This window comes from Hermetia illucens, chromosome 5 (genome assembly GCF_905115235.1).
Source record: "Hermetia illucens chromosome 5, iHerIll2.2.curated.20191125, whole genome shotgun sequence".
Classification (NCBI taxonomy): domain Eukaryota; kingdom Metazoa; phylum Arthropoda; class Insecta; order Diptera; family Stratiomyidae; genus Hermetia; species Hermetia illucens.
Window position 1 is genome coordinate 251,600 of NC_051853.1, and position 23,867 is coordinate 275,466.

A 23,867-nucleotide genomic window follows, 5' to 3' on the forward strand; every position below is an offset into this window, starting at 1 on the left:
AGGAGACTAGATTCCTGGGAGAGTCTCCACATTTCGAAAATTCCCCCCGAAAAAAGGTTAAACAGAACCATGGGCAACAATTTTTCCACCTTGGTGGAAATTTTAGGAAAATAAAAGAAGCCTAATTAGGATATTATAATTACAAGAACAGGTATAGAAATGGGGAAAACTTTTTTTCAGAAGATAAAAACACTTATAAAGGGGACAGTTGGTCTCCGAAATACGTACATGTTTAAATTAGATACTTTTAGCCAATAAAACTGAAAAATTTCTTCCAAAGCAATTTTTCATTTTACCATCAGTTTTTATTTGGGTGGTAATGGGCAGGTGCGTGATGACGACAGCCAAAACTGTTCACGGCAAATACACAACCTATAGATTTGTGCTAAGCTTCATGATTTCCGTTGCAATAAAAAGCAGCAAATTTCAGTTATGGATAAAATCGTCTTAAGAACTAATTCTGAATTAACCCTTTACATAGATCTATAGGAAGTGTATTTGCTATGACCTCTTCCCAAGAGTTTCGGTTCGCGTATTGGCACAGCGCCACATAAACAGTTGCAAGTAGCCAATAATTCTCCTGATAGTAGCAGTAGTAATCAACCTGGAAGCGCGACTAAACTACATTGTACTTCTGAATACTTTATTTGAACTATTTTTATTATTATTCTGTTAAGGGAAAGTCGCACCGCGTCCTTGAAGAACTATTGTGCCCCTTTTACTGGTTATAGTGTACCTGTTGATCATAGTATCTCAAGCTGGCCTGTAACCGTTAGGAACTTTAGTATGTTCCCTACTTCCAGAAGTTTCAGCTTTGCATCTGGTATTAAGTGTTCTCCCAGATGTATCGACCTACTTTGCACAAGTGCCGGACACTGTCCCAGGACGTGCATAGAGGTTTCGTCCTCCTCCTCACAGAACCTGCAGGCAGTGTCCGTAGATATCCCTAGCTTCCCTAGGTGATAGTTCAGCCGACAATGACCAGTGAGAATTCAGACTATGATTCGGAGGTTCTTTTTGGTGAGGTTTAAGCAATCCTTTGTGCGCATGGGTTCGTATCCCCCAATAAGCACCCTGGACTGCTCCATCCCTGGTATGCCCGCCCAATAGAGTTCCCTCAACCGTTTCTCTTCGTTTCTTAGATTCACAGCCATGAAACCGTTTCCGATTCCACAGAAGGGCTCCGACCCGTGTAAAGGCATCCCTGCTCCCTTCTTGGCTAGTTCATCCGCTGCCTCATTGCCTTCCAACCCAGCATGGCCTGGAACCGAAAGTATCCAGACCTTGTTGGACGAGCCGAGTGTATTCAGTCTCTCAAGGCATTCCCATACCAGTTTAGAGTTCACCTGGTTGGACCTAAGTGCCTTGATCGCTGCTTGGCTATCGGTGAGAATAGCTATGTTCTGCCCCCTGTAGTTCCTTTGCAGATTAAAGGAGGCACATTTGTCTATGGCGTAAATTTCCGCCTGGAATATGCTAGTGTACCTGCCCATTGGCACAAAGTACATTTTCCTTGGACCAATGACACCGGCACCCGCTCCCTCTGCTCTGAGGGATCCGTCAGTGTACCAAGTAATCAGTTGCTGGTTTAACCCGCATGTCGTAGCCACGCTCTCCCAGTTTGCCTTGTTACTTCAACGTGTTTCAAACTTCTTATCGAAGTGAAACCTCGTTGTCATGTTGTCCCTCGGTATCAGTAATTCGGGATACCGCCTAGAAAGGATATCAATCTTCCTTCGATTTAGGCAGCTCCCCGCCTCACTCATACTACCGGCCATCCTGAATATTGATCTCCTTGCCTGCATCTGTTTGTGCAGATGGAGAGGGGTTAATCCCAGAAGGACCTCCAGGGATGTCGTTGGGCATGTCCTCATGGCCCCACTGATACACACGCAAGCCAGCCTTTGGAGCTTATGTAATTCCCTGGCTTGTGTGCTGAATTGGGTTCTTTCTGCCCAGATTACCGCTCCATAGGTAATCATTGGCCTTACTATTGCAGTATATATCCAAAGTAGTATCTTCGGGCTGCAACCCCATTTTTTTCCTGCTATGGATCTGCAAGTCATCGGAGCCCTCGTGGCTTTTCGACAAGTGTTTCCGACATGTGTCTTCCAGAGTAATTTTTGGTCTAGCGTGATTCCTAAATATTTGACCTCTGTTTCTCATTTCACCTCCATATCATGTAATGTTATGGCTTTCAGGTGATCCAGCTTACGCCTCCTAGTGAATGGTACTATGGTGGTTTTGGTTGGGGTTGAACTATTTTAAGAGGAAGCGTAGTTTTCCTTATTCCGATTTCGTTGGTCCCGATATTTAGAAATGGCTTACTCGTTATATAGTTGCAATCGTTAACTGCCTTAACTTAACTTTTTCATCTTTGGAGTGTTTTTCTTTTTCTGACTATCTATCTGGCTATCACGCCAACAATACCTCAACAAGTCGGGAAACCGGAAGCTGGACGCTTCAGGTACGAAAGGTTTTGTGTATTTCTTAATACGTAGCACGTAATATATACATATGTCCACTTTCGGGTGATATTGACATTGATAGTCTTCAATTTTCAAAGAAGCAACAACTTCGACGTATTATAAATTTGTTAGTAATAGTGCGATTTCCATCAAACTTGGTATGATCATGCTCTACATTATAGCCTACATCACTGCAGAATTTCGTACCGCTAGGATGAATTTAAGGGGCGTTTCCAGCCAATTACAAAAAATTATAGTAATATACTATTATTAACTTTCTTTGAACGGATATCGGTATGAAAGGTATTTCGGAGCCAAGGCACCATATAGTGGCAGCCTCCTGATTTTTTTCAGATTTTTCGGTTTAATAGTTTCTGAGAATGGCCCCCTTAAAGAAATGATCACTTTCAACCCCCGCACTCCCCACGTTTCCAAGAAATGTCAAAACTAAGACCGGCTTCGAAAAGTACTAATCGAGACCTTTAATTTGATACCCCACATGACTATATTTGATGAAAAAAAATTTTACACCCCCCTTTTGCATGTATGGGGACCCCTCCTTAAATTCAACGTAAAAGGATGTAACTCACCGTATGTGTGAGCGTTCACAGTTCCCACCTTTCTACCAAATTTGGTGTCAATCGCTATAACCGTCTCCGAGAAAAATGCGTGTGACGGACAGACAGACAGACAGACAGACAGACAGACAGACGGTAAACCGATTTTAATAAGGTTTTGTGTTTACACAAAACCTTAAAAATGGCTTCATCGATTGAAGTTTACTAGAGAAACTGAAATGCCGTGTGTGACTGACATGGTTTTGGGGTGGGGTTTGAGGGCTCACCCTATATGTAAAAGGGGTGTGAAGTATTAGTGTAAGGTCTACATGCTTTCGCAAACAGATCTTAATTTTATCACCGCTGCAGAGTATTATAGGAGGGGGGGTTAAAAATGGGTTAAAAAGTATAAACTTAATGTGAGGAGGGATTCATTTTCAGAAACTACTTTAAGATGAGACGCCTATTATTATGTTCTATCTAGGTACTAAAACACATCCCATTCCGGTATATACTCAAATAAAGTTAGGAATATTTTGAAAATAACCGAAAAGTCTCAATTAATTCATTCTAGGAGTGCGAAGTTCCATAATAGCATAAACAATTCTTCTTTTTCTTCAGCCTTTGTCCCGTTCACAAGCGGGGTCGGCTCGTCGTGATCGGCTTCGCCATTTGGCTCTATCGAATGCCTGATCTGGGTGCAATCTCGAGGCTTTCAAATCCCCATCCAGCGTATCAAACCACCGTTGCTTAGGTCTGCCTTTTGGTCGTTTACCATCGACTTCGATGTTCAGACCAATCTTGGCAAGTGAATTATCGTTTGCACGAATTGCGTGACCATACCATCGAAGACGCCTCTCTCGCAACTTTTCCACGATTGGTGCAACCCCATAACGATCGCGGATATCCTCAATTCGGATGTGATCTAAACGTGTGACGCCACTAGTCCAACGTAGCATCTTCGTCTCCATTACCGCAAGACGCCGTTCATTGTCTTTTATGGTTGGCCAACACTCCGAACCATAGAGAGCGACTGGACGGACGACATTGCGGTAAATTTTAGATTTGAGACGTTCGTTGATACGTCGATCACAAAGGACACCAGTTGTGGAACGCCATTTCATCCAGGTTGCGTTAATGTGTGAAGCAATTTCATAATGCAGTTCTCCATTGGCTGATAGCGTTGACCCGAGGTATTTAAATCGCTCAGTTCTGGGCAGATCACTGCCGCTGACAGTGATTGTGCCTGTTTCATGGGGATCGGTCGTCAAAAATTCAGTTTTATTTAAATTCAATCTGAGACCGTGTTGCATGAGGCGATCATTCCATTTTTGAACAAGTTGCTCGAGATCATTTTTGCTATCAGATGCTAGGAAAACATCATCTGCATAAAGCAGTGTGTAGGGCGCTGGACGTTGGATATCCCGAGTGAAGGTGTCCATAACAAGGACAAAGAGGAGTGGTGAGAGGGCACTTCCTTGATGAACTCCAACAGAGACACGAAGCGGTTTTGATACACCCGCCATACTTCGAACTTTACTTTTCGGATCGTGGTAGAGCAATTGAACCCAGCGCACGAGTTCTTCTGGCACGAAGTGTTGTCGTAAAGCATACCAGATGAGTTCGTGTGGTACACGGTCAAACGCTTTCTCTAGATCCAGAAAGGCAATGTAAAGAGGGCGATGCTTCTCATGGTGTTTCTCCATGAGTAACCGCGCAGCGTGTATTGCGTCAGTAGTTCCGCAGTTCTTGACAAATCCGGCTTGATTCACGGTTATTTCAACGATTTCGCGAATACGGTTGTCAAGAATGCGTTCAAAAATCTTCATGGTATGGGAAAGTAACCGGATCGGACGGTAATTTGAACATTCTGCTGGGCTACCTTTCTTTTTCCATATTGGAACAGTGGTACTTTCTTGCCAGTCAGATGGTGTTCTTCCTTCCTGAATAACCCGGTTAAAGAATTCACTGAGCCACAGTGTTGGATCCCAGCTCTTCGCTTTCCAAAGCTCAGATGCTATGTCGTCAGGTCCTGTTGCTTTCCCCAATTTCATTTGTTTTATTGCCTCCTCGATTTCAGTTGGGCTGACTGGTGGAACTGCTCCAAATGTCGGCAATGATTGTGGAAGTGGAGGATGAGCAAATTCTTCAGTTGAAATCTGCTCGAAGTATTCTCGCCATCTATCCGTTGCGGCTCGACGGTTGGTAAGCAAAGTACCGTTCTTGTCATTAACACAACAGAAGTGTTCGATATCCTGTGTGCGTTCATCACGGCTTTTAGCAAGTCGATACAGATCTCTCTCGCCATCCCGAGTGTTCAGTTTATCGTAAAGATTTTTGAAATGGTTCGCTCGGGTGACAGCGACCGCTTTCTTTGCTTCCCGGTTGGCATTCTTATAAATTTTCCAATTAGCAGGCGTTTTATCGTCGAGAAATTTGTGGTAGAGGCGTTTCTTTTCACGGACCTTCATTTCAACATCATCATTCCAAAGCCAAGTATCTCGGTTGATGTACCGCTTACCCGGCTTGGTGACCCCGAGGGTTGCAGAGGCCGCTTTGTGGATCGTGTCTTTCATTTGGTTCCATGATTCTTCCACATTCGTAATGGTTGGCAATCGTATGAGTGAGACCGTTTCTTCTTTCTCTTCACCAAATCGCCACCATTTAATGCGCGGCGGGCCAGTGCGTTTCTCACGCTGTTTTATCGGTGGCTTAATTCGCAGGACGGCAATCAACGGCCGATGTTGAGGTGCGATGGTCTCAAATAATTAAATGTTGCATAATACAGGAAATTTTCATGAATATCGTCCTATTATTAACATAATTCTTACAGGTGGAAGCTATCGATTTCGTGTGAATTTACTACATGCTAATGAAAGCAACAAGGGGCTAACCAAATACGTGTCCGGAGAAAATAAAATTATTCATCAACTTTAATAGGACGGAATTTTTTTCTTGATCATGACTTTCCTGTTTATTTTCGAAAAAGTTGAAAATTTGATCAATATCAGAGGATCATAAATTGAATGATTAGATTTGCTCGAAACTACTATGCGTTGCCAGAGATCAAGCGACTCTGACCTTGCCGCATTTCTACGCTGTGCATGCCCCTCCATATGTCTTGCATTGTACAGGACACTCATTTCTTTGGCCAGAATGTCAACCAGGATCATGCCTGCCACCACCAATACTGCCTCATCTGATGTGGTTCTAAAAGCACTGCAAACCCTCAAAGCCATCCTCCGGTAAACCGAGTTCACCTGCTTCCGTCTCTGAGAGTTTGCAAGCGCCTCTGCCCACACAGACGACGAGTAGAGCAGGATGGAGCGCACCACTCCGGCTAGCACCAACCTCCGGCAATGTCTCGGCCCACCAATATTTGGCAACATTTTTGCAAGTGCCGTGGTGGCACTGGCTGCCTTTTGGCATGCATACTCTAGGTGTTCCCTAAAACTCAATTTGGTGTCAATTATTACCCCCAGGTATTTGATAGCCGGCTTTGATACGACCGTATGTCCACCGACCTCCACTTTTACAGTGTTATTTTTCCTGCGTTTCGTTATTAAGACCGCTTCCGTTTTCGCGTCCGCCAAGGTCAGTCCGGCCTTTTCTAGCCAGGACTTTACCGCTCTCACTGTTTCTGTTGCGTAAACCTCCACATCTTCTGGGTGTTTTGCTGCAACAACCACAGCTAGGTCATCAGCAAAGCCGACAATCTTAGTCCCCTCTGGGACGGGAAGAACAAGCACCCCATTATACATGATATGTATGTATTATATATAGATATGACATACATATAGTATATCGATATAAAAAAATAAATCTCTTATCCCTATACCTTACCAAATTTGCAACTTTCACCTGAAAGCTTACCTGAATCTGTAGTTACATAGAACATTCATATATATATAGTTTGCCTGCATGATATCCATTTGACGCCTTTATTCTCGACAATTTATTCTAATCTCGCAGGCAGTAGGGAGAATATTCATACAATTTATCTGTCAGGGAGAGGTAGTTGCTAGTCCCCAAGTTATACCTAGTGTTACACAATTCTTGCTTCAGTGTACCCTTTCAGCTTATCCTGAGGAGGAATATTTCAAGAGCTTAATTGTAATAATGACTATAATTGCCGCATTCGGAGATGCCTCAGTTTTTATTTTGCAAGTTTTAGTCACTATAAATGAGTAGTTAGAACTATGAGGTGCGTTAAGGGTTATAATATTGAGGAGACACAGAAGTTCTTATCTTTTAATGATAATGGAGTACGCTCCTATAATACGCAAACTTTCGCATGTCGCATTAACATTCTTATTTGTAACGTATTGTCTAACTATGTACATATATAGATGGACTGAATGATTTTACTAGACAATGTATGCATGCATGTTTCGGATAAGAACAACTTGGGCAAAAGTTGGAGCACAGTAATCAATTTCTTTATTTTCAAGGGTTTAAACAAATTTCTAATTTTTTTCGAACTAAAGACGATAGAGTAGCTTTGTACTGATGAAGGGAGTAAGTTGCTCCCGAAATACTCGTATATATCTACATTGAAAACTAAAAATTGTAGTTTGGAGAAAGCTGCTTGTCTACAAATTTTAAAGACGATACTTTCGCTAGAAACCTGACAAATAAATTATTTAAAATACTCGAAATTTTCAATGCAAGTTATAAAGTTTTCTCATTTCCTCAACAGCAAGCGAATTCCGCTGTTGAAAATGTCCCATTCTTCTGATTGCATTCTGTCGTCCTTCCCTTTTCTGATGTCTATAAGAATTGAGTCACTCATATGGCATTGAGCAAAATAAATCATGGGCTGATAGTACAACTTTTGAGAATAATCTTCGATCTTATTAGATGGTTTCGGGAGATCATGATCTTTTTCTTCTTCTATTACGTTACACTTTGTAAACGAACAACGTATGGCTCGCATTATCCACTTAGTCTGCCCATCTTGGCGCTTACTTTTGACCATGTTAGTACATTTATCTGGATTATTTATAAAGCAGGATCTCATTTATATATACTTACATTTTCCGGACGACATATTTTAGAAAATAGTGCTATGGTTAGTTTATTGCCTTGTTTTAACGACGAAGTTGTATTGAAATCGCTATTCATTGAATTTTTTTTTTTAAATTTTCAAATTGATTAGGTTGACATTATATTCCCAGTATTTTTTCATATATAGAAACACACACGCGAATATCTGATTTATATCAATTTTCTCGATATTCGCCGATAATACTTTTTGAGAAAAGCTTGAACCTCCGCTCTTTCCTGTCGTGTTCCTTTATTATTATTACTTTTGATATATGATGATGACTATAACGATGACCCTCTACTCTTTTTGCCATCCTTCTAGCATGTATTATTCATTCGTTATTACGCTTAAGAGTTTGTTTGTTAGCCGTGTACTTCCTTTTTTTAGTAGCTCCGCAGGTATTCTATCGACATCCAGCGCTTTCTTACTTTTGTCTGTCTGTATGTCCATGTGCCAGATTTGTTGGAAAATTGTGAAATTATGAACCCCAAGGCATGTTGCGAGTAACCTTTAACATATCAAGCTCCTACTGTCAACATTATTGACAGTTTTGTGTTGTTGTTGTGTGACGGGAGCTTGAGCGACGTTTCAGTTAACTGCAAACAGGTATCTGACACACTATACCCCACCAAGGATAAATTTTAATCATATATATATATGTTTCCCTTTGTTTTTTTCTATTGTTTGCGTTAAAAGATTATGAAAATTGATTTTTTTTAAAGAACGAGTTATAGGCATATTAATACGATTTTAATTTCCAACGTACTGAGATTGTTTATGCATGTAAATCATTAATTTTCCTCCAAATTTAATAGAATACACCAAACTCGCTTTGCACCCCTTCCCCAAAACAGTTCTTCCTGAAATGGTTTCTAGCCAACATTCAAAAAGCTGCTGAAGAAAGGATTACTGACACTCAAAAAAGGATTAGAGGAAAGGATTTTCAAATAAAAATCTCATTTTACGCTACGAGGCTTTGCAAGGCTTTATTCTTTAGAAACCGAGCATTTCTAGCTGAATACAATGTTCAGCAGTTCAACGATTTTCGCGCGCTACCTGAAAATTCGTTACCACAATAATTTTTCAGAAATAGCTGCTCACACAACATAACAACAACATCACGCCTATTGTATCTGGAATACATCTGCTGGGGATGAAAAAACGCTATTACCATATGTCACCTTGGAAAATTGAAAATTATTTCAACTTTAAGTTGCTTTGGCTGTCGCATACTATAATGACACCAGCAAGAAAAGTATGCATAAATTTTATCTCTAGCAAAACTGACAGAAATGAGGTCATTTAGTGCTTCCGAAAAACAAATGCATTGTGGTATACGTGTTACACACACAACATCGTGACGAATAGGTAAAAAGTTTAAACGTGATACTAAGTGAGAATAAGCGTTACTGTGTTAAATTTGCTCCTTCCTACGCTGTTGGAGACCGTAGTTTTTAATATGAGAAAAATCTCCAAAATATAATATAAAACTGGATAAGACAGTTTTCATTTTCTTAAGCAATCTTGGGTGGCTTTGAGGTATTATTTCAAAGCTATTGAAATTTCCCTGACCGCATTCTTCTGAGAAGAAAATAACTTACTTTGAATATAATAGTCAGAGCCACCACCAGGCACTTGTTTCCATTTACAACGGGTGTTAGGATTGAGAGATATAAGCGTAAATCAATCGAAGAAAGTTCAAAATCTCCAAGTTAATTGGAACTTGCGGTTAGCATTGCCTCATTTGATTTCATCGCATTATAAAATTGAAATAAAATATGGCTGGAACTGTTCATCTAATTTTTTTCTGATTCTTCTAGGCTCAATACTTTTATGTGGGTACATATATTAGCTCTTATATAAAGTATATCGCGTCAACCACGCCTACGCGTCACCATAATCGGCTTATGGAAAAGAAGTTTTAACTCCTCGGGGACTTTTCGAAAAGCCTACAATCCTCCTCCATTGTTCTGCGTTATATATTCACTCATCTCTCATTTTGAAATAGTGAATTCGATTGTATGAAATAAGCACCACTCCACTACCACTTTCGTTTGCTAATTAACACGTCTACAGATATCTGACCCGTACCTCGATGTAGTTCTTTGTTCAAGATTATGTCGGTCACAGTATCTCGATGGCACAATACCTCCATTGTTTCGAAGAAGGCTTGGATCTTCCGTGTAACATTGACGGTCACTTTTAATTTGCTATTCCCACGTAGCAGTCCGGAATAAACATTAGCGCAAAACAAGGTCAACTTGACGTGGTTGTTAAAGTTCATGCATTTCTAGACTTTCAAAGTTTCAGTAAAAGAAAAGAGACTAAAACGTTGTAAATTTTGTATATTAGTCCCATTATTTTCGGATAGCTGAATAGGAAGGTAGTACGGAAGATAGCGGTTCAAATCTCCCTGGTGGCAGTGGAATTTGTACCCTGATTTGACGTCGGATACCAGTCGACTCAGCTATGAATGAGTACCTGAATCAAATCAGGATAATAATCTCGGGCAAGCGCAATGCTAACCACATTGCCTCCTATAGGGCACTGCAATCTTGTAGTATACCGTTACGGTCTTGAATGAAGTGTAACACACTTCAAAGCCCTGATCCAATTAGATTGTTGCGACAACGATTATTATTACGTTCGGAGCAACAGATCAAATTTTCTCTTCATGCGATTGAAAAGCTGTTGGAATATGACGATCAGTTGCACCAGCTTTTCATCGACTTTAAGGTCACCTATCGAGGATGGAACTGTACACGGCCATGAGAGAATTCGCTATCCCACCAAAACTGATAAAACTGAGTAGACTGACCCTAAACAATATGCGACGGCAGATAAAAGAAAAAAAAGAATCACTTTCGAGACCATTCAACATCAACAACGGTCTAAGATAAGGAGGTGCCCTGCCATGCTTCCTTTTCACCCTGGCCCTGGAAAAAGTGATCCGCGATCCAGATGTTAATTTTTAAGCTGTTTTTGTATTTGATTTCCTGAATGGAAATCGTTCAAAAATATTGTGTAAAAATTTGAAATGCAGCAAGAAGCAGATTAAGCAACCATGCCTCCTCATATATGACCCGTCGAAGTCTTGTGGTGCGAATGTCGAAGGCTGTCAGTGCATTGGATTCGTTAAAACACACGTACAGTGCTCTCTCCAAGGATATATTGGATGCGGTCAAGCCTATCTGTGGGGACTTTACGTTCAACAACAATCAGAGTTCGGACCAACTTATTTGGAAAATTTCACCAAAGCGCTGGAGTTGAGACTGAAGGTTCTTTTACTTTACTAACCTTCATGCAAGGCATGAGAATCAGTAGTAGACAAAGCCAATAAGTCGACCTGAGCCGCTTCAGACATCATGGATGATAGCAACATCCTTTATGGACCTGGCATCGATGATTCAGTGTAAGCTAAACCAATAAAAGTCGCTTATCAAAGTTTTATTCTAAATTTTTTAGTGTTCAACTCTTCAAAGTGTTTTTCCCACAACTCGCGTTTTCAAAGTCGAATCCATCCTTTGAAAACTATTTCTGTACATAATTAAGGAGGTAATGCCGGAAAGTTTTCCAAATTTGTTAATATTTTGTAGTAATTAGTTAGTCGTTTTTTCGCAAAAATCGCGTTTTTCACTTGAATGCGTTCTCAAAAAGTAAAAAAATTGCAATTTTGAAAACGCTCCCAGCGTTACCTGGGCAAAGCGATTATTTAACGAAAGCACTTTGATCACCGTTGCCTTATGTTTTAATATATCTTCATGAAAGTTTTACGCAATACGCAATATGTACCATTGGTTTTAATAAATAGATTTTAACTGTGTCATCAAATAAAATCACAAAATGTTTCCTTTTTTGCACGGATTAGCATACAGGAAAGGGGGCGGGCTTTAAATATCACTGGTGGCAGAGGAATTTGTTACCGTGATTGGATGTCGAATTCCAGTCGACTTAGCTGTGAATGAGTATCTAAGTAAAATTATGGTAATAATCTTTAGCGAGAGCAATGCTGTCCATATTGCCTCCTGTAGTGAATTGTAGTGCACCATTCCAATCTTGAATGAAGTGCTCTAATACACTTCAAGGCCGTGATCCAATTGGATTGTTGCGCAAACGATTATTTCCGAGTTATCACAATCTCGGCAGATGCCGGATTTTACCTAATACTAGCACTAAGTGCCAAGCATTTAGGCTCGGACCTACTTAAAAACTAAAGGGGCACTGGTGGTGGTGGCCGGTGGTAGGTCAGTGGGAGAATCCGTCGAGTACTCCCCGCAACATCGAGCACGTATGCAGAATGGTGTACTTCTGCATGGTTTCAACCAGACTGTACGAAAGTCCCAGGAAATCAAGGGAAGCCCTCAGGGATTTAGGTACAATACCTGTAGCTGACAATATTATGGGAACTACAACCACCCGCTCGAGACGCCAAATTTCTTTGATTTCCCGAGCCAATGGCTCATAATTCACCTTCTTCTCCACATATTTTCGTTCAATGTTGCTATTATGGGGGATAGCAACATCAATAATATACGCGGAGCGACCCGTCTTGTCAACTAACAGTACGTCAGGCTTATTATTATTATTAATAAGGCGTGGTGCGGGGTCCAAAGTGAGTCAATTTTGTCAAGAATTCGTTCTCAGAAATTATCACGTGCATATGTACTTCTTGGAATTTCGAAATAATTGAAGGAATATTTTGAATTTTTAATTATATATGGATGGAAAAACGTACATCGAGAATTCCTAACATAGGAAAAACACATAATATTTGATTACCAGTGTTATCACATCATAATCATACTATGCAAGTGGTAAGCCTATCACAGCGGAACGTTTACAAAGCCAAATACAAACATCGATGACAGTGTTCCGATCGCTCACCACACATTGAGATCGAGAAGATGACACTCAACCATTGTTATAGTAAACCCACCAATTGATATTATTTTCATGTTTCCCAAACGCTTTCTCATATGAACATGATTATTAAGTAACTCATTCCTACAAGTGAACATATTAGTCGAACAATTTACCGCGAGAATGAAGCTTCGCTGTTTAATGAAAGAGGATCTGTTTAAAATGGGCGATTAATTACGGAAAATCTTTACGAATTAATTTTGAATTAGCGGCATAACCACTGCTTGAGTTAGTAGAAAGCCTAGCATCTGCTTCAGAACAATGCAGACCCTCTTCAAGCAGAATTGAGCCAATTAGAAAGGAGATTTCCTGCGACCATCACTTTCACCTGTCACCAGCATCCGCCAATACTTTTTAGAAAGGAAACCGTGAAAAAGATACGGAAGAAGAAAATTACCCAAGCAATAGGATGAAATTTAATTGATTTATAGAAAGTCCAATGGTCGGGAGCCCAAAATTGTCTCTTGTTTTCTATGCAAATAAAGGATAAAAGTAATGGTGAATGTCAGTAGACTAAAACAAAACATGGGCGTAAAAAATAATTCTAGCCTTTTAGGCTAAAGCCGAATAACTTGAATACATATATTTTTCCACCCAATTATTTTAACTTACAATATAGGCTAGCAAACAAAATCCAGTCTCAACAATGTTGACCAAAACAGAAATGAAAAGCAATTGTCCCAATTTATCAAATGTATTCTAGTGAATGCTAAACCCTGTTATGTTGTTTCAAATATACTATAGTAGATGAACACTTTGGGAAACAGAATATGCTGCAGCCCCTCATATACCGATGGAATAAAACACAAAACTTATAATGAATTAAACACCATCTGCAATTTTATATTAGACAATAAGACAATCAGAAAGACCATAAGCATCCAAAAGAGAAAAGTTAGCAAATTTAGATATAATAGAAAGGTAATTTCGTGTGATATATATATATATACAAGGTGGTCCAAAAGTCTTTTCACATGGTCCAAAAAATAGTCCCTTCGCACCAAAATAAAACGAGGAGAACAACTGAAAGACCGATATACTGAGGAAAAGCGAGTGCAAAATAAGAGTTCTGTATTGTTTACAAGAATACGGTAGTGAAACCATTGCATTTTTTCGCGATTTACGTACATAGTACCGGCATACATCAACGTCGCCCCGTTTCATTTTTACCGTTTTCGTACATGTTATCGTGTTAACAGAACATTTTTCGGCGGTCAAGACCACAGACCGCAACTTCCTCAAAAATGTGAATAAAATTTTGGACCACCCTGTATATTATTGAAGCATTTTTCGAAAGGGAAATCAGTGTGCCAAGTAACAATGCCTAAACCAACAGAAATACATATATTTATTTTATAATACTCTTCAGTGTACTTTCTGAGCGAAGCAAAATGTTTCCTTTTTAAGGTTTTGTGTAGACACAAAACCTTATTAAAATCGGTTTACTGTATGTCTGTCTGTCCGTCACACGCATTTTTCTCGGATACGGTTGTAGCGATTGACACCAAATTTAGTAGAAACGTGGGAACTGTGAACGCTCACGTATACAGTGAGTTACATCCTTTTACGTGGAATTTAAGGGAGGGTCCCCATACATGCAAAAGGGGGGTGTAAATTTTTTTTTCATTAAATATAGTCATGCGGGGTATCAAATTAAAGGTCTCGGTTAGTACTTTTCGAAGCCGCTCTTAGTTTTTACTTTCGTTGGAAAGATGAGGAGTGCGCGGGGTTGAAACTGATCATTTCTTTAAGGAGGCCATTCTCAGAAACTACTCAACCGAAAAATCTGAAAAAGTCATGAGGCTGCCACTATATTGTGCCTAGGCTCCGAAATACCTTCCATACCGATATCTCTCCAAATAAAGTTAATAATAGTATATTACTATAATTTGTAGTAATTGACTGCAAAACCACCCTTAAGTTCATTCTAGCACCAGTGATGTGGGCTAAAATATAGAGCATGATCTTACCAAGTTTGGTGGAAATCGCACTATTACTAACAAAGTTATAATAAGTCAAAGTTGTTGCTTTTTTGAAAATTCAAGACTATGAATGTCAATATCATCCGAAAGTGCATACTTTCACATAATATATGCATACATTACGTGCTACGCGCTAAGTAATACACAAAACCATGCAGCTTGCAGCTTCCGCTCTCCCGACTTGTTTCAGGTTTGGTATAAAACAAAACCTTACTAAAATCGGTTAACTGTCTGTCTGTCCGTCCGTCTATCTATCTGTCTGTCTGTAACACGCATTTTTCTCGGAAACGATTATAGAGATTGACATCGAATTTGGTGGAAAGGTGGGAAATGTGAATGCTCACGCACACAGTGAGTTACATCATCCTACGTCGAATTTAAGGGTGTAAAATGGGTTGTAAACTGTTTTTTTCACCAAATATAGGGAAATGAAAGGTCTCGTTTAGTACTTCAGTAATCGGTCTTAGTTTTGACATCTGTGTGAAAGGTGGGGAGTGCGGGGTATCGAAAGTGATCATTTCTTTCACGGACTCCTTCTCGGAAACTACCCAACCGAAAAATATGAAAAAAATCAAGAGGTTGCCACTATATGGTGCCTAGGCTTCGAAATGCCCTCCATACCGATTCCGATTCAAATCAAGTTAATAATAGTATATTACTATAATTTTTAGTTATCGACTGCAAAACTTCCCTTAAGTTCATTCCAAAATCATGAAATTTAGTAGTAGTAATTTTTAGAATTAGCTTTCCATGTCAACTGTAAGGCAACGGAACTTGGACCCAAAACCATCAACGGAAACAGGATTCGATCTCAGAACCTATTCAACCGAAAAATCTGAAAATAATCACAAAGGTGCACCAATATAAAATCTAGGCCTCAAGATATATCCCATCCCGTTATCTGTTCAACTAAAGTTAATAATGGTATATTTCTTCATTTTAGAAATTCATCAGAAAGACCCCTTAAATTCATTCTAGAAGTACGAAATACGAAATGATCAAACAAAGTTAATAATAGTACGTTACTAGGTTTTTGGGAAATTGACTAGAGGCCCTTCTTAAGTTTACCCCAGAATCATGAAAATTTTCAATAATACTATATAGATCATAATAGATTCGTACTATTCCTGACAAAGTTACAATAACCCAAACTTGTCTCTTCCGCGTAAATTTACTGCCACAAAAACACTCAATATTGTCTGCGTGAAATTATGCGGTGTTTCCAACGATTAATTAATTGAAATAATTAAAACTTGTTGTTTCTTTTTCGTTGGTGGGAATGTTTATTCTGAATGTAATTAAATATTTATTTGTTATTCTTTTTCAGGACCTAGATATAAGTTTTTAGCCATAATTATAATATCTTAGTATATAGTATAGATTTAGAATAGTATAAATAGAACCTTAATATCTAAAGATGAGCAAACTTGTTAGCACTGATGAAGGGAACAAGTGGTTCCCGAAATATCCGTATTTGCAAGAATAAACATTCCCACCAACGAAAAAGAAACAACAACTTTTAATTATTTCAATTCACTCAATATTGATTTCACACTAAAGTATTATAGGTAGGATGTCATGCATATACATACATATACATTATACATTATGGGCTATGTATAGATGGTATAATTTTGTATTGAAATATTATTACACAATAAATATACAAAACCTTTCAGCGATCCTGGCAGAGCTTTCGGTTTTCGACTGGTTATTCTTTGTATCCTATTTGTGTCGACCAATCCTATTCTTTAGAAATTGTTTTGTCGTTCCAACATATACAGTTTGGCATTCTAGTCTTGTTTCCCTCCCTATGAACGCAATTCGCTTTGTTAAGCACTGGCTCTGGATCTATCTATTTCACGAAATATCTAACCACATTGTGCGGAGTTCTGTACCATATCCTTTTTCTACGAATTTTTGTAAAATTCTCCTTAACCTTTCAGAAATGTATTGGACGTAGTTGGTTGGGAGTAGTCGTTGAGTGATCTCCGTGGCCTCTTCAAACGTGCTAGGTTGAGCTTTCGATATCAGGCGCTTAATATCTTTTTTCTGACGGCCACTCTTCTATAGGATTCAAAACAGTCTGCTTTTATTGCCGCCATGGAACTTCACGCCACTCATTTTAAGATCTCTGGGTACTAGATTGTAAGCGGTGTTCGTTGACTGCCGCCCTGGGATGGGAAATCGAAAGTGAATTAATCATCCTGATTCCGGTTTAATTTTATAGATATCCTGTCTCTTATGACAAGCGTATCTAAAATGGTTGTTTTTCATCATCATCACCATCAACGGCACAACAACCGGTATTTGGTCTAGGCCTGCCTTAATAAGAAACTTCAAACATCCCAGTTTTGCGCCGAGGTCCACCAATTCGACATCGCTAAAAGCTTTCTGGCATTCTGACCTACGCCATCGTTCTATCTGAGGCAGGATCTGCCTCATCTTCTTTTTCCACCATATATATTGACCTTATAGACTTGCCGGGCTGGATCATTCGCACCCACACCGATTAAATGACCTGCCCACCGTAACCTATTGAGCCGGATTTTATCCACAACTAAACGGCCGTGGCATCGCTCATAGAATTCGTCGTTATATAGTCTACGGAATGGTCCATTCTCCTCTCAGACGCAGCCAAGAGTTCGCAATTTTTCTTGCTAAGAATCCAAGTCTACGAGAAATACAAGAGGACTAGCCATCATATAGTAAGAGCCTTGACCCTATGGTGAGACGTTTCGAGAGGAACGGTTTTTGTAAGATGAAATAGGCTCTGTTGGCTGCCAAGAACCGAGCGCGGATTTCATCATCAGTCATTCATCATCGTAGCTGTAGATAGGAGGAGTTATTAACAGCCTCAAAGTTGTAGTCTCCTTTTTTTTGTGAAACAAAACCTTATTGAAGTCGATTCGATGTCTGTTTGACTGTCTATCACGATCAATTTGCGGAAACGGCTGGACCGATTATCATGAAATTTGGTTGGAATGTGTGGTCTGTGCCATTTGTATTGAAATTAAAGGGGGCTCCCAATACATGTGAAAGGAAGGTGGAACATTTTTTTATCCAGAATGTGGCATGTGAAGTTTCAAATGAGGCTTTCGTGTGATACTGTTAATCGAATAATTCGCAGTCTGTTATCACTGGTGTCCTTATGTAAGCTAAGGGAGCAAACGTATCGCATGAATACGGGCTCCGTCCCTATTTGGCTTTTAAAAGTCCCAAATAAGATTTTGATATCACACCTGGGATAGACTTCGAGTTCTTGCTCAATTGCCTCGTAGAAGGTATCCTTCTCCGAATCTGCAGTCTCATCTGTAGGGACGTGAACGTTTATGAGACTTATATTACTAAATTTGCGCAGCGTGAATAGCCGTTGGCTTATGTTTTCACAGCCGATAACAGCATGGCTGACTAAGGAACCTACTCCGAGCACATGGTTTACCGGATGGCCAGTATAATATACGGTGTAGTAACTCCTCCAGGAAGCCGGTCCCTGTCCAGTATATCTCTTGTGGCGCTGTTATATCAACCTTATATTAGGACAGGGAATCGGCTAGCTGCTGGCTAGCATTTGATCTGTACAGGTAGCGCACGTTCCATGAGAAAATGCGCAAATCGTTATTCCGTTTTCGTTGCCATGTTCGTCGTTGCGCTGTCAATCCAGTTCCAGCTCCTTTTGTGGTTTCGCAGCAACTTATTTTCAGTGTAGGGTTGTCAGACCGAGCGAGAAACTCGCCAGTCATCCTTCTCCGGTGCAGCCTTTCGTTAAGATTTTCCAGCGGTCACCACGTGGAACCGCAGGTAGGGTTTGGCAGTAGAGTTGTTGATGTTGGTTTAGCAGGCGATGATGTGAGTGTGTCGATGATGATTTTCAATGCTAACCTGTAGTAAATAAACTTTTCTTATCGAAGGAAAAACCATTATCTCCACAACCCCAACAGTTAAGTATTTTTATTTTTTCCTATCCTACTAAAAAGCCCTCAAATCATTATTCGTTAACTTCTATAATGAATATGGCTCTGTAAATTGTTATTCCAATAAAGGAATTATCTTTTGTCTACCATCCAAGCTGGCTGTATTTTGCGTCAGCTGTGGAAACTCTTCCAGCAAATGTAAATCAATAAAAAAAAATATATCTGGTCGCTGATTAGTCGGAAAAGTCTGATTAATCTCCCTATATCATCTATTGAGTATAATATTGTAAAATGAGTTGGTGTAGACCATATAATTGGAAACTGGACCCAGAAAAAGTTAAGTTAGGAAACCAGGGGCTGAATGCTTCGGGTATCAAAAGTATTATATTTGTTGTGAGAAAATTTCAATGTACGTTTTTCCTTTCGGACATATGTAGCTAAAAATTCAAGATATTCTTCCATATATTTGTCTGTATATAATGGAGACCATCATTAAACAATCAAACATTGTCCTTTACCGTTTGTGTGTATGTGTGTGTGTATGGTGGGGGAGAAGCTACAGCTTCTGAGCACTCAGGCCGTGTTGACCCATTGTACTCGCCTCCCCCTTCTAACGGAATATTCCGGATTCGTTAACGTATCGCAGGATTTCCGTTAGTGGATGTGATGCTACCCGTTGCAATGGGAGGACATTGGCACCAAATATCTGATGCCTGATGCATCCATAGGCGGGGCATTCACATAGGAAATGCTCCGTGGATTCCGCATCCTCATTACAGGAGGGACACGTATCATCTTCGGTAATTCCTATTCTGAACATATGCCCAGCTAGTGCATTATAGCTAGTGAATTATGGCCTGTCAGAATGCCCACAATACACCTGCAAGTCCTCCTGCTTTTCGACAGGATAAACTTTACGGTACGTATGTTCGGTTCTGGCAGCAAAAGTTTGGTGCGTCGAGCAGCATTTAAGCTCTGCCACCTGTCGTTATGGGAAACTTGTTCCCAGTTTTTGAAAACAGATTTAGCCAATGCTACTGGCTCCGGTCCCGGCTTAGGGGAGATTGACCCCTCTTTCGTTAAAGCGACCAAGATTTCATTTCCCTCTATGCCACAGTGATCAGGTACCCAGAGTAGTTCCACCGTATTGAATCTAGACATAGAGTTCAAACGGTTTCTGCATTCCTGAACGATTTTCGAGGTGATCAAAGGACTGCTCAATGCCCTCAGTGTAGCTTGACTGTCACTGCAGATTGCGATGCGCCTGCCCTTCAACCGCTCGTCAATCACCCTTTACCGTTTACTGATGCCTGAATACAAACACACATATACTTTTATGTATATATGCATGTAAATTAATCGAACGCATCTGAATATTTCCACATTATCATACGCAAAAACAAATTGGACACTAACGGAATAATTCGTACTGATAGATAATATGTACGACTCGAGAAACTGTGAGCTACAAAAAGCTGAAAAAAGCTAGAAAAGCAAAAATAAGATGAGAGCATGAGATGAGATGATGAGATGAGATGGCATGAGAGCCCCTTCGTATACATAGATATGCATATGGGCTCTTCGTATTTTAGGCGGTTCACTTTATTGCGGGAGTGATATATGTATATCATTATTATTAATACATTCTATGTATGACCGCTTATAGGGCAGTAAATTAACATGGAGTAGAAAATTTTTACCTACTATAACTTTGTTAGTAATAGTGGGCTCTCCATCAAACCTGCTATTACTATGCCCTCCTATCCTACGCGTTTCTAAAATGAATCTAAGGGGGTATTTTTGATGATGATTTTTCTAAATTATAGACATTCAATGTAGAAATATACCATTATTTGAGCAGTTAACGGAGTGGGATGTATTTTAAGGCCCAGATTTTATATAGGAACGTCTTTGTAGTTTTTCAAATATTTTGGTGGGATAAGTTCTGAGGGCAAGACCTGTTGCCTAAATTTTGGGTCCTAACACTCTTATTGTCCAGCTGAAAAAGGGAAACACTCATTACTTCCTCTTCCAAGTGAATTAGGAAAAAAATTATCTCTAACCCGTTGAATTCTGAGTCCCCCCCCCCAAAACTCCACCATTACAGACAAAATACCCAAAGTGTAGCTCCTTGTATTTTGAAAAAGTTTCTACATTGTGAACGCATAAGCTACTGCAATAAAAAAACGGTTCCGTCATTAAACTGAGGTCAACAAGCGAATACTCTCGAAATTAAAATTCGGTTTAACATACATATAGTATCGCACCTACACATATATCTCAAATTCATTAATTGCACAGAATGGAGATTATACATAAACCAACCCGACGAAGTGAAATTAGCAGTACATCAAACGTTGTTTGAAATTGCCAATTGTTCACGGCATGCGGACGATTACCATGGGGTATTGCATCGCCTACTAACTTCTGGAAGACCCTCAATTGAACGTAATTTAACCTACTTTCCCTCCAATTGCTACTTCAATCGATAGTGAACAAACATACGTACTAATCAATACGGTTGCTCTGAGTGTGTTGGCACTAAAGAAGCTTTCGCGTTTTACAGAACTCCAGCTGGAAAACTGCAATTATCGTAATTAAGACATTTAACCTAAAATGAAGGGGGTGATTGTGGCGAGAGAGTGGTGTAAAGCGAGAGGAAGCTCAAGGACAGTTGTCAAGCTTGGGAATAATTGATGTTTGGGTTCACTTCCGCTGCACCGCGTATGCACCCTTCAAATACTGTGTATTTTCTATTCAAATGCATTCCTGCCGGTGCATACTATACTTTCTGCACGTTTCATGGGGAATAACGAGCAGTACAATTTGACTTACGTGAGGCCCACAAAAATTCGCCAAGGGCTTTAATCTGTCAGTATGTAGGAATTATGCAAAGAAAGCCGTTGCAGGTGGGACGTATAGAAAATGGAAAAACCAAAGTATGTAGGAGTAAAGTGATTCAAATAAAAATTGCAAACGGCAAAAATGCTGGATTATTCAAGAGAATCGCTTGCATATTTTATACAATTGCTGTTGGGTAAATTCTCAGGGAGTGCTGGTCATGTACAATTGCATTTCTTATTATAGAACGTACCACATTTTATATGAGATTCGCCTTCAGCTCCACCACAGTATAAGATATCGACACATGTATAATATGCCGAATTTAGTAGATCTTCCATTTCTTAGTATTTTACACGTTCACGTGCACTGACGAAATCGTTGTATTCTAACAATTTTTGTTGATGTCGATAGAGGATGCACCGAAAGCCTAACAAACCTGAAAACTTTCTTAAAAATTCACTATTGTAGTACGGACTCGCATATGATAAGCCATTAATTTGAAGATCGGTGTTTTCCACTACACTCAATCCTTTCAGGTTGACTATTCTTACGACGAACTTAACGGTTGCAGTTGGCAACACTGGGAGTTATATTTTCGTGTTTTCACTATTATAAATAATTCACTAAGGGCGCGAATGTGAAAACAAATCACTGCCTCCTGACTTTCGTTTAAATCAGGACAACATTATATACACACACTCACATATAAATAGAAGGTTATTTTTCGAATTCAACAATGCACTGAGATTACGCGCAACTTAAAAGTAGGTCGACAGAACAGTAGACAGCTCAGTGCCTGCAGGTAACGGCCACAGTGTCACGCAACGGCTCACACTTACTTGGTTTCATTATTCCTTTACTGTTACCGTTCAAAACACCGCCCACTTACCCCACATGCATAAATCACCACAAACCAATCGAAGACTACCCCAAAAAGCACTTCGACGCTACTCGCAATATTTTTTAAGGGAATCACTGCAGTCACCTTTTTCATGCACAACTGCTTCCAGCCGTAGATAAATGCAAATTTGATGTTATACCGTTATGAATCTCCCCATTCTATTTCCGCCTCGCACTTCAGGTCAGTAAAAACACACCAACGCCGGTCCCAGCACACCGAATGTTCATTTTCGACTAAAATTCATTAAATCAGGCTGCTCCTACTATATAAGAAAAGCTTTCGGCAAGGTTAAGGAATGCGCACTGCATTATCGAGCCCCCCACAATGGACTTCGCCATGTTGGCGAATTGCCAACTGAACGAAACTTCCGCGTGAATGTCGTATACATTTGTGTTTACAAAAAGGAGATTCTTCACAATAACACAAGATAATTGACTGCCGGATGGAACCAGTAATTGATTTGCTGTCAGCCGAACTTATATCGAAATTTAATATACTAACCGCCAAGCGAAAGTTCACTCGTCAAGTCTATGTCGCTAAATTGCAGTAAAACTCCTGGAATAGAAAGAGTATTCTATGGAACCAATCCATTTATGGAATGAGGGTTATTTTGAGGATCCTAACGTGAACTTATCCAAAGGATGTTACATCAGTTAGATGAATTAGAGACCCGGAAATGACATGTAATGGTTGTGGTTAAGCTATCAGGTATGAACGCAAGAGCCTACCGAGATGGATTTTACACGAAAAAAATTTTGTTCATTGAGTGTATCATTTAGTATTTTATTCAAATCGTCACCCAGTGTCCCCCAATGCTGAGTAAACCTTTGACTCTTCCGCCACTCTAATACGCGTGTCGGTTATTATTAATGTGCCTTTTCTTATCAGTTCACCGATGACCGCATAATGAAGCTACTAAAAATTTAAAATATATAAGTTGAAAATCATTCCTTCGTTCACTTTGTTCAGTCTCTATTCAATTTATACATATGTTTGTGTATATGTAAAAGTTTTATTTATCGGAAAACTCCGAAAAAGTTTCAACAAGCCGGAAATCACAAGCTGGCGCTTTAGGTACTACATAAAAGTTTGTTTACATATGATATCATATATAAGGAACTGCTGGCGCTTTAGGTACTACATAAAAGGTTGTTTACATATGATATCATATATAAGGAACTGCTATACGCAGAAACGCAAAACTCGTTAAAGTCGATGACATAGTACAACAAGT

At 39.7% G+C, this 23,867-nt stretch overlaps 1 protein-coding gene across 1 annotated transcript in view; it reads right to left on the bottom strand.

Moving 5' to 3' along the window:
* Positions 1–22,852, bottom strand: part of LOC119657895 — a 54,778-nt gene extending 31,926 nt beyond the window's left edge. The window contains exon 1 of the mRNA XM_038065050.1: positions 21,983–22,852. The gene's annotated coding sequence lies outside the window, so the exon portion shown is untranslated. The remainder of the gene's footprint in view (positions 1–21,982) is intronic.
* Between the last annotated feature and the right edge of the window lie 1,015 nt (positions 22,853–23,867).